The sequence below is a fragment of the Hypanus sabinus genome, chromosome 9 (assembly GCF_030144855.1).
Source record: "Hypanus sabinus isolate sHypSab1 chromosome 9, sHypSab1.hap1, whole genome shotgun sequence".
NCBI classification, from domain to species: Eukaryota; Metazoa; Chordata; class Chondrichthyes; order Myliobatiformes; family Dasyatidae; genus Hypanus; species Hypanus sabinus.
Genome location: NC_082714.1, coordinates 102,524,566 through 102,540,006, shown reverse-complemented (window position 1 = coordinate 102,540,006; position 15,441 = coordinate 102,524,566). Strand labels below are relative to the sequence as shown.

The 15,441-nt window shown below is 41.3% G+C and overlaps 1 long non-coding RNA gene across 1 annotated transcript in view; it reads left to right on the top strand.

The window, feature by feature from the left end:
- Positions 1-5,646, top strand: part of LOC132398888 (uncharacterized) — a 61,877-nt gene extending 56,231 nt beyond the window's left edge. Inside the window, exon 3 of the long non-coding RNA XR_009513831.1 lies at positions 2,564-5,646. This is a non-coding gene — a long non-coding RNA (uncharacterized LOC132398888). The remainder of the gene's footprint in view (positions 1-2,563) is intronic.
- Positions 5,647-15,441: the final 9,795 nt, after the last annotated feature.

The following is a 15,441-nucleotide window of genomic DNA, read 5'->3' as shown; positions in this document are numbered from 1 at the left end:
TCTTGCAGATAACCAGGAAGACTGTATCTTTGTTAAACCACCTGGCAGCCCATGGACACTGAGACTCATTATCAAAGGTACAGTTCTGTCAAGCAACTGTGACCTATTTGGATTGTGTTCTGCAGCAAAGGCATGAAAAGACTTGCTCCTGAATGTCCACAACTCCTAGACCAGAAAACAGAAAGCAGATGCTTGCACTTCTCAGAATGACAAATTACCGCCGGCACCATGTAGGAACAGGAGGAGTGACACATCAAGGAGAGCAGTGGTTTGCGCCAGGGCTAACTGTAGCAGGAGAACAGCTGGTCAGAATTTGTGAGATTTGCCAAAGAAATAATCGAGGGAAATACCTTGCCAAATTTAATCATCTGCCCACCCCAGAGGCTTCACTTATGAATTTGCAGATTGACTTTGTACCTATGCCAGCAAGTGGGGGATATAAACATCTCTTAATAATAGTGGTCATGTTTTCTAAATGGATAAAGCCCTTTCCCACACAAAAAGATGACTCAAAGACGGTAGTTACATTATTGATGAAGGAGATTATTTCCCATTTGGGATTCCTTGCAAGTTTAGTAGTGATTGAGGAATGTATTTTATGGGGAAATTAACTAAAGCTTTGGGGCAAGCTTTTCCTGGGAGTGAAATGTGCCCTACCAACCACAATCATCGGCATTAGTGGAAAGGATGATTAGAGAATTGAAAGACACTCTGGCCAAAGTATGCCAAGGGTGAGGATTGAAGTGGCCTGAAGCACTGCCGAGTGCACTATATACCTTGAGAAATCCTGTTAACAGGACCACCAAACCGAACCCTTTTGAAATATTGATGGGAAGACCTATGCCCACGGATTCTAGAGCCCCTTTGAAAAGTGCCCAGATGGAGTTGATATGGACTGATATGAAAACCCTAGAAATATTGAAAGCTCTAGGTGAAGCTATCAGAATCAGAATCAGGTTTATATTTACTGGCATGTGACATGGAATTTGTTAACTTAGCTGCAGCAGCAGTTCAATGCAATACATAATCTAGCAGAGAGAGAGATGAAAAGAACATAATAAATAAGATGAAACATAATAACTGAACAAGTCAATCAATTATGTATATTGAACAGATTGTTAAAAAGGTGCAAACAAAAATCCCTGTATATTATTAAAAGTGAGGTAGAGTCCAAACTTCAAAGTCCATTTAGGAATCGGATTGCAGAAGGGAAGAAGCTGTTCCTGAATCGCTGAGTGTGTGCCTTCAGGCTTCTGTACCTCCTACCTGATGGTAACAGTGAGAAAAGGGCATGCCCTCGGTGATGGAGGTCTTTAATAATGGATGCTGCCTTTCTGAGACACCACTTCGTAAAGATGTCTTGGGTACTTTGTAGGCTAGTACCCAAAATGGAGCTGACTAGATTTACAGGCTGCTTCTTTCGGTCCTGTGCAATAGCCTCCCTCCCTCCCCCCCTCCATACCAGACAGTGATCCAGCCTGTCAGAATGCTCTCCACGATGCAACTATGCAAGTTTTTGAGCGTATTTGTTGACATGCCAAATCGTTTCAAACTCTCTAATAAAGTATAGTTGCTGTCTTGCCTTCTTTATAACTACATCAATATGCTGGGACCAAGTTAGATCCTCAGAGATCTTGACACCCAGGAACTTGAAGCTATTCACTCTTTCTACTTCTGATCCCTCTATGAGGATTGGTACGTGTTCCTTCGTCTTACCTTTTCCTGAAGTCCACAATCAATTCTTCCGTCTTACTGATGTTGAGTGCCAGGTTGTTGATGCAGCACCATTCCACTATTTGGCATAGCTCACTCCTGTACACCCTCTCATCACCACCTGAGATTCTACTAACAATTGTTGTATTGTCAGCATATTTGTAGATGGTGTTTGTGCTATGCCAAGCCACACAGTCATGACTATACAAAGAGTAGAGCAGTGTGCTAAGCACACAGCCCTGAGGTGCACCAGTGTTGATTGTCAACGAGGAGGATATGTTATCATCAATCTGCACAGACTGTGGTCTTCTGGTTTAGGAAGTTGAGGATCCAATCTCAAGGGGAGGTACAGAGGCCCAGGTTCTGCAACTTCTCAATTAGGATTGTGGGAATGATGGTATTAAATGCTGAGTTATAGTCAATGAACCACATGCACCCCTCATACAATCTCTTCTCCCTCCTGCTGTCTGGGAAAAGGCTCCAAAGCATTCGGGCTGTCACAACCAGACTATGTAAGTTTCTTTCTCCAAGCTATCAGACGCCTCAATAGCCGAAGCCTGGACTGACACCTTGCCCTATTGTCCTGTTTATTATTTATTGTAATGCCTGCACTGTTTTTGTGCACTTTATGCAGTCCAGTGTAGGTCTGTAGTCTAGTGTAGCTTTCTCTGTGTTGTTTTTTTAACGTAGTTCAGTCTAGTTTTTGTACTGTGTCATGTAACACCATGGTCCTGAAAAACGTTGTCTCATTTTTACTATGTACTGTACCAGCAGTTATGGTTGAAATGACAATAAAAGTGACTTGACCTGACTTGAACTGCATACTGACGTAGGTGTTTGTGTTTTCCAGGTGATATAAAGCCATGTGAGAAACCATGGAGATTGCATCTGCTGTTGACCTATTGTGACAACAGGCAAATTGAAATGGGTCCAGGTCCTTGCTGAGACAAGAGTGCAGTCTAGTCATAACCAACTTCTCAAAGCATTTCATCATTGAATCAGAATGAATCAAGGAAAAATGACCATGGCCCTGCACAAACCTGGGGAGAAAAATACACATCCATTTAAACCAGGTGTTTATACATGTATATATTAAATCACTGAAAAAATCTCTGTTTCTCTTCTAGGCGGAAGGTATCCTATCAAGTGCTGCTAACCACCCAAACAGTGGCCAAGGTACAAGGCAAAGCCAAATGTATCTGCATTAGCCCTCTCTTACTGAGTGTGATAATGTACCAGAAAGGAAGGAAGGCTGACGAAAAGTGAAGTGGCTAATGATACATGGACTGATTTGCCTTAATACTTTACCGTCTAGTCTTGCCTGTGCTTATAGTACTTAATTAGGCATAGGTTATGTATATGCTACTTGGACCAACATGTAAAGTTGCTGGGTGTGTATGGGGATTCCTGCACATGCACGTGAGGGTGGGGTGTGCATCTACAGCCAATACACTTCAATGAAGAGGAACAAGAATGCTTCCAAGCTAAACTCAATGCCTTAGCAGCAAACTGGCCAGGTGAAGGGAAAGAATGGATAACACAGCGAGCAGACAAAATACAAGCTAATAAGCCTGATTGGCTATCAATTTCTGGGAGTAATTGTTTCAGGGGACGGCACGTAAGATCATAAGATATAGGAGCAGAAGTCAGCCATTCAGCCCATCGAGTCTGCTCCACCATTCAATCGTGGGCTGATCCAATTCTTCCAGTCATCCCCACTCCCCTGCTTTCACCCCATTCCCTTTGATGTGCTGGCTAATCAAGAACCTATCTGTCTCTGCCTTAAATACACCCAATGACTTGGTCTCCAAGTGCTTAACTATTGTTTAATAAACTCTAATGTGCCGAAATTGCATGTAGCTACCCAGACAGCTGAAAAGTGCTGGTGTCAGGCAGATAAGACAACACGATTTATGGGAATGAGTAGGTGTAGAGAGAAAACTAATAATGGTGGGGTGACCCATAGCACTTCTGAAATATCTCCAAGGTTTCTAAATGACACATTCTGGATATGTGGGAATCAAGTTTACACCTGGCTACCTTTAACTGGACTGGATGTTGTCACCCCGGACTTGTGGTGTCTATGGTGTGCTACGCTCATGAACTAACCTCAACGCTCTTGCGAAAGGAAAGGGCAATTACAAACACAGAAAGGTTCTGGATGAAAGCCTTCCTTTATTATGGGAGAGGGAAAGTAGCAGAGGAGATCATTAATATGGTCTCAGCCTTTGAGAAATTAGCTGACGACTGCCTCAGTCTAAGATGATACGCAAAAGCAAATTAAAGGCTTAACTGCTGAGGTAATAGCCATTTGAATTGTGGCCCTGCAGAATAGGTTGGCCTTAGGTTTTATTTTAGCTGAGAAAGGATGTCAGTAATGCTGTACCTATCTCCCTGATTAATCTGAAGGCATAACCCACAAGGCTAACTGTATACAGAAAAGTGTGAAAGAGGTACGTAAGATCGGAGAAGAATTCCATGACTGGTGGCCTTTTGGAAACATCTTTGTTGGTTGTTGGGGAATACTGGTACATATAGAATTATTATTGCTGTAATAATAGTAGGAGTTCTTGCAACCTGAATCATATGTGCAATTCTACCCTGTTCAACGAATCGCCCCACTTCGATGTTCCCTCATGTTAATGCCAACGCGTATGACCTCAGATACAATGAAGATGAATGTTTAAAGATGTGACTACTGCCCCCAGGGTATGAGGTCCCTATTGCTGACAATGACCTATAGAGTTGATCCTACTATCAAAAAGGAGAGAATGGTGGAAGAAAATTCTAAATATGGGTTAAAATATCTGAGGCTACGTCCATACTACACCGGATAAATCCATAACTGAAGCTTTTCCTCTTTGTTTTTACCCTCCGTCCACACTAAAATGGCGTTTTTGTCCCCCGAAACTGGAGATTTTTAGAAATGCTCTCCAGAGTGTGTAATTTTGAAAATGCTGCTTGGCCAGAGCAGTGTGGATGGGGTAACTGGAGAAATCTGAAAACGCTGTCAGATGGCAGCACACCATTTCATTGTTTTCTTGAATGCAACCTAACAATTTCAGAACAGACGGCAACGAGACTGAAGCCAGAAGAGTTAGAAATGTACTCACCAAATACTTTGACCCATAACTTACTGAATAAATAAGTATACTCACTTTGCCCTGTTTTCTGTCCTTGCTTGTATGAAGGTAGTTTACCTATTTAAGCAAGTACTTCTCTGACAATAGATGTGTAACAGCCTAATGTAACATTGTATGGAAATACAAGATAACATTGATGCAGGCATGTTTTATACATTTAACAAGGTGCTTTATTAATGCAACAGTGTTTGTCAGTTTTTCAATGTTCGTCGTCAGCTGGGTCATACAGTCTGTGAACTCCCTGTCAGTTGCCTCCGTATGCTCCAGTATTTGTTTTTTTTTACTTTGAAGTCCTCCTGTGCAAAAGCCGACAGCTGTCCATCATTAAGTTTTTCTAGTCTGTAACTACACAAATGTGCACTTTCACGGCAAGATTCAACACCAAACACGTCGCTTGTTTTCGGTAGCACAGTAGGAGGCGATTCACCGAAATATCCATTTTAATGTGGACAGAGATATTTTTTGAAATGCATAGTGTGGATCCCTATCATTTTTACATGAAACTGGTGTTTTCAAAATTATCCGGTCTAATGTAGATGTAGCCTGAGTTGCTAATGCCCTGTACCTTCATCTGCCTAATGTTTGTTAATCTCAAAGCCGTAGGGCATGACACAGCTGTGTAAACAAGATGAACAAACTGTCTCTGAATCATGAAAATACCAAAAGCTGTCTCTGGCTGATGTCCCTCACATTTTGTGGAATGTAATAAGTTACACAAGATTAATGTATAAGAGAGGCTGTGACCATTGCTCTTTGGAAGACTGGCGATCACACTGTTAGCTGAGCAGTATTGTCCCCTTATTCATGAATAAATGTATTCTCTAGCCTCGTCGAAGTCCATGTCCAATTTCTTTGTGACCAACTTCAATGGAAGCTACTTAGCAAATTTTTCCCCAACAGTGACAGTTAGAGCAATGCGATTACAAACTTTGGAGTACAAATCCAGCATCATCTGTAAGAAGTTTGAGCGTCCTTCCCATATGCACATTTTGTTTCCTCTGAGTGCTCCAGTTTAATTTCACAGTCTGAAGACATACCCATTCATAGGTTAATTGGCAATTGTAAATTGTCCCATGATTCAGCTGGGGTTAAATCATGAGTTGCTGGCAGTATGGCTCAAAGGGCTGTAAGGGCATTTCCACACTGTAGCTCCAAATCAATAATAAGTAAAAAGTTTCATTTGAATCTCTAGATTGCGGTCTTCAAAGACTCTTTTCCTTAATCTTACATAGGGTTCCACCAGTGCTACTCAAGTGGTGACTGATGTCTGAGTTGATATCTGCATTTGAGGAGGGAATGCTGCCAATGTAGGGAAAGTGCTCTGCATTTCCAAGGGCGATATTGTCAACTCCCATGGTGAGCTGGACGAATGTGTCGCTACGTTCAGATATGGCCCAAGTGTGGAGTGAGAGACACTGAAGTGGGTCAATAGTTCACAGACTTTAATGCAAACAGAGCTGGAGGGAAAGAAAACAATAAAACATAAGAGCAAACAGGCCATTAACTAAAACTTTCCATCTTTGGAAAATGAAGCCAGTACTGCGGCTGAAAGGAATAACTGAATATAAAACATATACCACTAGTTTTCAGAGTCAGTTGACTGGACAGTCCAATTTCTCAGGCAAAGAGGCAGTGAAACATTGCTGTGTCTTGCTCAAGTCTTGACAAGCACTACGAAGAAAAGAATGGTGTTAAATACCATCACAATGAAATAATAATTAGCTGACATGCGCATATTCATGAGCACAATTGCCATATCTACGCTGCCAAATCCATGGTTGTGACAGAATGGCTGGTTGGGTGGTGGCTGATATAGGACCTGACTTTTTTATATTCAAGACAGGACCCAGGGCCCTATATACCTTGCCAAAGGCATTCAGGATACATGGAGATCTTCCTCAGAGCATGCTATGATGGTGTTGCCATTTACATACTGAAGCTCCATGATAGTGGTGCTGCTGTTCTTGGCCTTGAACAGTTAGAGGTCGAAAAGCCTGATGTCCATTCTTTACTTGATTGGGATTCCCTGTGGCAGACTGGGCTAACAGCAAGGTGAAGGGTGGCAGCAATGAAGATGGGAAGTAGGGTGGGTGCAATGATACAGCCTTGTTTGATTCCTATCTTAACAGTGAAGGGTTCTGATTCAGCGTCACTATTGCTGAGTACTGTGACTAACATGTCAGCCATCATGCAGCAGCCTCAGTATCTGTAAGTGCAGTACTTGGTGGGACAGCCATTTCTTGATAGTATACCCCAGAGAGCTTGGCAGCCTACTGTACCAAACGCCTTTGTCAAATCTGTGAAAGCCAAGTACAAGGATCACCTTTGTTCACAGCATTTTTCCTGTAATTGCCATGCTGTGAAGATCATGTCGGGGGTACTAACAGCTGGGCAGAAACCTCATTGCAGTTCAAGGAATACCTCTTCAGACAGTGGAAGGAGGTGGTTGAGAAGGATGCATGCAAGCACTTTGCCTGTTGGTGACAGGAGGGAGATGCCCCTGTTATTGCCATAATTAGCCTTGTTTCACTTCCCAAAAATGGTCACTATTAGAGCATCCCTGACCTCTGAGGGCAGTTCTTTCTCGGGAAGTAAGGAGAAGGGGTATCAGGTTGATGGGATTCCTCTGGTGGAAGCCAACATGATGGAATGGGCCAAATGGCCTCCTTGGGTGTTGTAGTTAGTATCCAGCAATGAATACTCAGTAATCATGTTGTCCAGGACTTGGCTGGATCTTGACTGAGCCAGGGTTAGCACTGAAATCCCTAACGCAATAAACATCTCATCAGCGCTTCTTCTAAGTGATACTCAATGTGGAAATGCACAGAACCAGCAGCAGTGGATGATAACCATAAGACCAGAAGAAATGGGAGAAGAACTAGGCCATTTGCCCCATGGAGTGTGGCCCACCATTCGATCATAACTGATTTATTTGCCCTCTCAAACTCATTCTCATGCCTTCTCCCTGTAACATTTGATGCCCTTACTAATCATGAAACTATCAACCTCTGCTTTAAGGCCAAAGACTTGGCCTCCACAGAATATGTAGAGCATTTCGCTCTGCTTGGCCCTAATACTGTGAGACTTTGTGGAATCTCGAGTCAATGAAGAGAACTCCAAGAGCACACCATACACTGGTACCTCTTTTCAGTCTGCCTTGCCAGCAGAACAAACACGTAGAGGAAATGTAGTTAAGGAGACTGAGGTTTTAATTTAGTTCAGATAGAGACAGAGCACAGTAACAGTTCCTTCTGGATCAAAGAGCCTGTACCACTTTATTACACATGTAACCAATTAACTTACTATGTCTTTGGAATGTGAGAGGAGACCAGGGCACCCAGAGAAAACAGACATGGTCAAGGGAAGAATGTACAAACTCCTTACAGACACTGTGGGACCTTACAGGTCACTAGAACTGTAATAGTGTTACACTAACCGCTGCCCCCTGACAAATAGCAGTGGGTGGTTTTAATACAGTGACCTCTGGGTCATGGGCCCAGCACGCTCCTACTGAGTGACTCTGCTGTTGGATATAGACTGGAAAATATGATCCGTGATTGCAGTATAACTCCTGAAGGCTATTTCTTGACAAGTCTTCTTCTTCCTTCACCTCTCCTCTTTCCTCTACTTCTGCTTCACCACTCTGTGGCTGAAGAAATTCCTCCTCATCTCAGTTTTACAGGGATATCCCTTTAGTCTGAGGCCGTGTCCCCAAATTCTAGACTCTCCTACCAAAAGGAACATCCTGTCCATGGAGGGCACAGGTCTCTACAGGCCTTTTAGCTTCCCCACTTTAGTTTGGAGTCAACAGTATTTGGCTTCACTGCTCCAGTGAGGATACAAAAATTTATTGAAACTGGTTAGTTTAAGGGATCCTGAGGTGATTCGGAGGCAGACATTCAGCTTCTTATGGGCACTACTATCTCACACTAGGCAAGCAGATCCACATCACTGGAAGTAACTTAGTGTGCCTGTTAAAGTCCTGATTGTCCAGTGATGTATTAGCCTACTCGACTTTGTAAAACATATGAAATTAGCTGTGAACAATAAAAACTGTGTCATATGACCAAACAGATTTCTGGACTGCTACAGTGTCAGCAGAGAGTTCCAGAGATTGCCGTTTTTCTCAGGGGAGTCTAAACTAGAGGGGTCAGGTTTGAGATAAGAGGAGAAAGGTTTAAAGTGGACCTGCAGAGCAAGGTTTTCACAGAGAATGCTGGTTATATGGAACAAGCTTTCAGAGGAAGTGGCAGAGGCTGGTGTACTTAACTGGAACTTGGATAGGAACGTGGAAAGGTAGGGTTTTGAGGTATAAGCTGGGTATCCATTTTCCCAGGGTGGAAGACAGGTGGGGAACACAGGAGATGGAATGTCTTGTTACAGCTGTATAAGTCATTGATAAAACTATACTTAGAGGACTGCAAAGAGTTCTGGTTCCCCAGATATAGAAGGGATGTTATTGAACTAGACAGGCTGCAAGAAAGGTTCATGAGCATGTTACTGCGATTGGAAGACTTGGGTTATAGGGAGACTGCATAGGCTGTGTCTTTTTTTTCTCACTGGAGTGTTGGAGGCTGAGGAGTGAGCTTATAAAGGTTTATCAAAACATGAAGGACATGGAATCATAAAATCATAAGGTGAATTGACACAGCCCTTCCCCAGCAATGAGAACCCAATACTGGAGGTCCTAGGTTTAAGACGAGGGTGATGGATAGATGGAATGAGCTGCAGAGGAATTGGTAGAGGTGGTAATTGCAAAGTTTAAAAGTCCTTTGAACAGGTACTGTACATGGATATGAAAGGCTTAGTGAGACATAATGTAAATGGGGCTAGTTCATGTAGGTAGCTTGGTCAGCACAGACAGGTTCAGCCAAAGGAACTACTTCCATGCTAAGTAATTCCACAAATCTATATTCCATGAATAAACTACACAGACCTTTATCAGCTCCTCATATCTCAGTCTGCACACTGTGCACTGGAGTTTGTTGTTGGGAAGAATCCCACTCAGTACATTGCTTTACACTGGTGGTGAGGATGCCAGAGCTTCAAAGCCACTAAAAATGGTGATGGCATTGATGACATTGGAGGATGACATGGCTGATGAGTCTCTTAGGCAAGTCCAAAGTACAGATCCTAGCACAGGGAGAACAAAAACATGGCAACATTTGGTGTGAGCAGAAGGGCAGGTGCAGTACAGCAAAAAGGTCAGCCCAGTGCCAGACGGACTAGACTGGAGATATGGGAGGCTATGACAAATTGGGGAACCTTCCCATTTTACATCAAATGGATGGCTGTGGATTTGAGGACAAAAGCTTGAAATGGGGTCATCAAGTAGACACTCTGAAGAGACTGCACAGCAACTCCTCACCCATTATTCATATCCAACACATGGGAATGGTCTCATTAAGGCTGTGGTTGAAAGTGTTGTGATTTGGCCAGACACTAAGCAAGGCATAGCTGACCTAGTTGATGCTACCTCTGTGTGTCAGGGTTACAGAACATGATAAAATAGGCCGTAGTCAGCATGGTTTCCTCAAGGGAAAATCTTGCCTGACAAATCTGTTGGAATTACTTGATGAAATGACAAGCAGGATAGACATAGGAGAATAAGCGGGTGGTGTGTACTTGGATTTTCAGAAGGTCTTTGACAAGGTGCCACACATGATGCTGCTTAACAGATTAAGACCCCATGGTATTACAGGAAAGAGACTAGCTTGGACAAAGTAGTGGCTGACTGATAGGGAGCAAAGAATAAAGGGAATAAAAGGAGCCTTTTCTAGTCAGCTGGCGGTGACTAGCAGTGTCCCACAGGGGTCTGTGTTGGGACAGCTTCTCTTTACATTGTATGTCAACTGGTTTGGATGATGGAATCAGAACCAGGTTTATTATCACTGGCATGTGTTGTGACATTTGTTAAAATAGCAGCAACAGTTCCATGCAATACATGATAATATAGAAAGAAAAATCAATTAATCAATTACAGTTTTCATGAGTTCAATGTCCAATTAGAAATTGGATTTCAGAGGAGAAGAAGCTGTTCCTGAACTCTGAGTGTGTGCCTTCAGGCTTCTGTGCCTCCATCCTGATGGTAACAAATAGAACAGTGCATGCCCTGGATAATGGGGCATCATAATAATGGACATCTAATAATGGACATCAACTTTCTGAGGCACCGCTCATCGAAGATGTCCTGGTAGAAGGAATAAAAGCGTGGTCTATTTTCTAAACAGGGAGAAAATTCAAACATCCAAGTTTAAAACGACTTGGGAGAGCTCATGCTAGCTTTCTTAAAGGTTAATTTGCAGGTTGAGTCTGTGGTGAGGAAGGCAAATGCAATGTTAGCATTCATTCTAAGAGGGCTAGACTATAAAAGCAAGGGTGTAATGTTGAGGCTTTAAGGCCTCACTTGGTGTATTGTGAGCAGTTTTGGGCTCCTTATGTTTGTAAGAAAAGATGTGCTGACATTGGAGAGGGTTCAAAGGAGGTTCACAAAAATGACTCTGGGATCAAAAGGCTTGTCAAATGAAGAGTGTTTGATGGCTGTGGGCCTCTACTCACTGGAATTCAGAAGAATGAGGGATGATCTCATTGAAACATACCAAATTTTGAAAGGCCTCAGTGGTGTGGATGTGTAAAGCATGTTTCCGGTGGTGGGGTAGACTAAGACCAGAAGACACAGCCTCAGAATAGAGAGGCATCATTTTAGAATGGAGATCAGGAGAAATTTCTTCAGCGAGAGAGTGGTGAATCTGTGGAATTCATTGCCACATGTGGTTGCAGAGGTGAAGTCATTGTGTATAATTAAGGCAGAGGATGATAGAATCTTGATTAGTCAGTGCATGTAAGGAGCTTGTATGTTCCCCCCGTTACCACATGGGTTTCCTCCAGATATTTCAGTTTCCTCCACAGTCCAAAGAAGTACCAATTGGTAGGTTAATTGTTCATTGTAAACTGTCCCGTGATTAGGCTTGGATTAAGCTAGGGGATTGATGGCTGCCACAGCTCGGAGGCCCAGAAGGGCCTATTCCACGCTGTAGCTCAATAAATAAAAAATATATAAATAAATTCCAGAAGCCTTGATGTACTGCTGACAGGATCCTGCACTATCAGCAGGTCAGCAGAGGAATTAAGGTCAGTTAGTCTGCCAGAAGGTCGTGAATCTGCTGCTTGCCCAGTCAGTGAGGCCAGTCACTTGCTGGAAAATGGAACCATTCACTCGGTGCCTGGTCCAATCACTTCGTCTCCTCTCATGACCCAGACAACATCTGACTCACACTAAGTTCTCCCCAGATGAACTGGTTATGGACCACAACCCATAGAATAAATCTGGCATAAATTTGAATTTGGAAAGGGTAGTAAAAGAGAAGAAAGAGCAAGCCAGTGTGAAGTGTGAAAATTATTGGAAGATCATTCCAGCTAGAAGACTGAGACAAGGGTGCTTACACATCTGTAACATGTGTAATGGTGGAAAATAGAAATTCTTTTCGGAAAGGTTGGGTCCATAAAATGCATGGTAACGACCAAGGACAGCTACAGGACAATTTATATGGACTACACGATGTCAGGTCAGAAATGAAGATGAAGAAAACTGGCATGGATTAGAATAGAACTAGATAAGATAGGAGAAAACATACCAGAAGATTTTATATATAAATGGGGATCCAAATGGATACGGGGAAAGAAAGAATCTCTTATATTAAGACTTTTGATTGATTTATGGAATAAGGTAAATACAGATGATGAAATAAAGAAATCCTTATTAGCAAAAAGAACCTTAATTCAAAATAGGCTTATTCCTTTCACAATGGATAATCAACTTTTACATAACTGGTTTCAAAAAGGGATCAGATATATAGGTGACTGTTTTGAAGAAGGTATATTGATGTCGTTTCATCAATTAAAAAATAAATTTAAAATATCAAATAACGCTCTTTTCTGTTATTTTCAATTAAAGGCCTATTTATGAGATAAACTGGGTCAATGTTAATGCCAAAACCTAATGAAATAGAAATCTTAATTCAAAAAGGAAAAATTTAAAAATTTACATCTCGTATGTATAATTTGATTCAAAAACAGACAATTAAACCAGGAATTCATAAATCAAGACAAAAATGGGAAACTGATTTGAATATTAAAATTGATGAAAAAAATTGGTCAAGATAGTATGAAATGTCCTGATAGTATGATAAATACAATAAATGTCTGACTTAGATTAGTACAATATAATTTTTTACATCAATTATATATAACACCACAGAAAATAAATAGATTAAATTCAAATTTAACTCACCAATGTTTTTGATGTAATCAACAAATTAGTACCTTTTTACATTCTACTTGGTCTTGTTCTAAAATTCAACCTTTTTGGATAAATTTAAGACTTTTATTGGAACAAATTGTTGGAATACAACTCCCACATAGCCCAATATTATTTTTATTAGGCAATATTGAAGGGATAATACCGAAACCTAAATTGAATAAATATCAGAAAAAAATAATAAAAATTGCATTGGCAGTAGCCAAAAAAGCGATTGCAGTTACCTAGAAATCAGATTCATATTTAACTATGGATGGTGGAATAATGAAATATATAGCTGCATTCCACTTGAAAAAATTACTTACAATTTAAGAAATGAATATGAAATATTTTTGAAAATTTGGCACCCCTATCTGCAAAAGATAGGATTAAATATATAGGTCCTTTGAAGATAAAATTATAAGTTATTTGGGGAAAATAAAAACTGAAGTTATTTTGAACTCCATGGAGCATGTGGGGATCCTCCGATATCCAGGCAATTTTTCTATCTTTTTTTCATTTTTTTCTTTTTTTCAGATAGGGGTCTAAGGGGGGGAAGGTTAAGGGGAGGGGAAGGGCCAATATTAATTTTTCACTATTTTAATATTTTATTCATTGTATGTAATGCTCTTAAAATAATTAATAAATTAACTAATTAAAATTTAAAAAAAGAAATGATGATAGTCAGGGGTATCAAACACTAGACAATCCTGCAGAAATGATAATTGAAGAACAGGAGGCAGTTCAATGGAGATTGAAACCCAGAGCCTGGGAGATGCTACAGAAAAGCCCCAAGCCAGACAAATAATCAGCATTAGCAGTTTCCAGAAAATGATGCCCACAAAGTCCCTGCACAATTCATTAGGTCTGGAAGAATTAGAAAATTGAGTCTTGAATCTGATGTAGTGAAGGCCAGCATAAATGTGCACCTTCTCACCCACTAGCTAGTCATCCATCCCATCCGATACTTCCCTCCTCTGAGAAACATCTGCATTTTCCACACTGACCTCATTGCTCATCATCCCATCATCAGACTCAAAGGATTCTCTAGGAAGAAGAGCCTTATTATTATTTGTTTCAACTTTGTCTGAACCAGGTGTTCAGAGTTTGAGTACTGACTTCATGTGAGAAACAGCCAAACACCACTGATTCTCCTAGCACAAATGAGATATGTAATATTACACTTCCAGAATTCAGAAAGATCCCAATACTCTGCAAAGACTTAGGTAGCAGATGTATGACATAATTACTGCCAAGTATCTATTAATAATGTAAATAGATCTAATTTTATACTATCATAGCAAGCAATCCTTGATCTGGGGAACCTTGAAGGTGATCTTGTGCAGCATAGCTCAATGGATATGAATAATATTCCCGTTTCAGCCTGATACAGCTGAGAATCACAATTGCTCAGTTAATAAACATGTCTTAATGCAATTGAGTAATCTATCGCTGCTAAAAACATCAACAGAAACAGTGCTGATTGTGGCCATATGTCTCGCTGGACTCCTTGTAGGGAATGTGGCTTCCGGTCAGAGATATAGGTGCATTTAAAAAAAAGGGGTTTCCCCCTCCCAATATCGACTATCTTGCTGTCAAATGTACAGACTCTACTAAATAAAATCAAAGATCTCAGAGCTGGGGTGCTGTATCAGAGGGACATTAGGACCATGTGTCGTTTATTTCATGGAATCCTGGTAAATCACTTCTGTACTTTCTCAAAAGCAGAGGTGGAGGTGTATGTCTCATGACCAGCTTGTCTTTGTGAATAGATGTATCAGTGCTGCCCCAATTCTGCTCACCAGACCTGGAATATCTCGCAATTAAGTGTTGTCCATTTTACCTGCCGTGGGAGATTTCTGAGATCATTTCACCTCAGGCCAATGTCAAACAGGCTCAAGATCAGGGATGGCCAACCTATGGCACATGCATCAAAAGAGGTGCATTGGATGATTATAAGTGGCGCATTGCACCCCAATGATAATAATAAAAAAGAAAGCCCACTCATGCAAAAATATTAACCAAAACTGATTTAACCATATAAACATATAACAATTACAGCACGGAAACAGGCCATCTTGGCCCTTCTAGTCCAGGTCGAACGCTTACTCTCATGTAGTCCCACCTACCTGCACTCAACCCAAAACCCTCCATTCCTTTCCTGTCCATATACCTATCCAATTTTACTTTAAATGACAATATTGAACCTGCCCCTACCACTTCTATTGGAAGCTCGTTCCACACAGCTACCACTCTCTGAGTAAAGAAATTCCCCCTCGTGTTACCCCT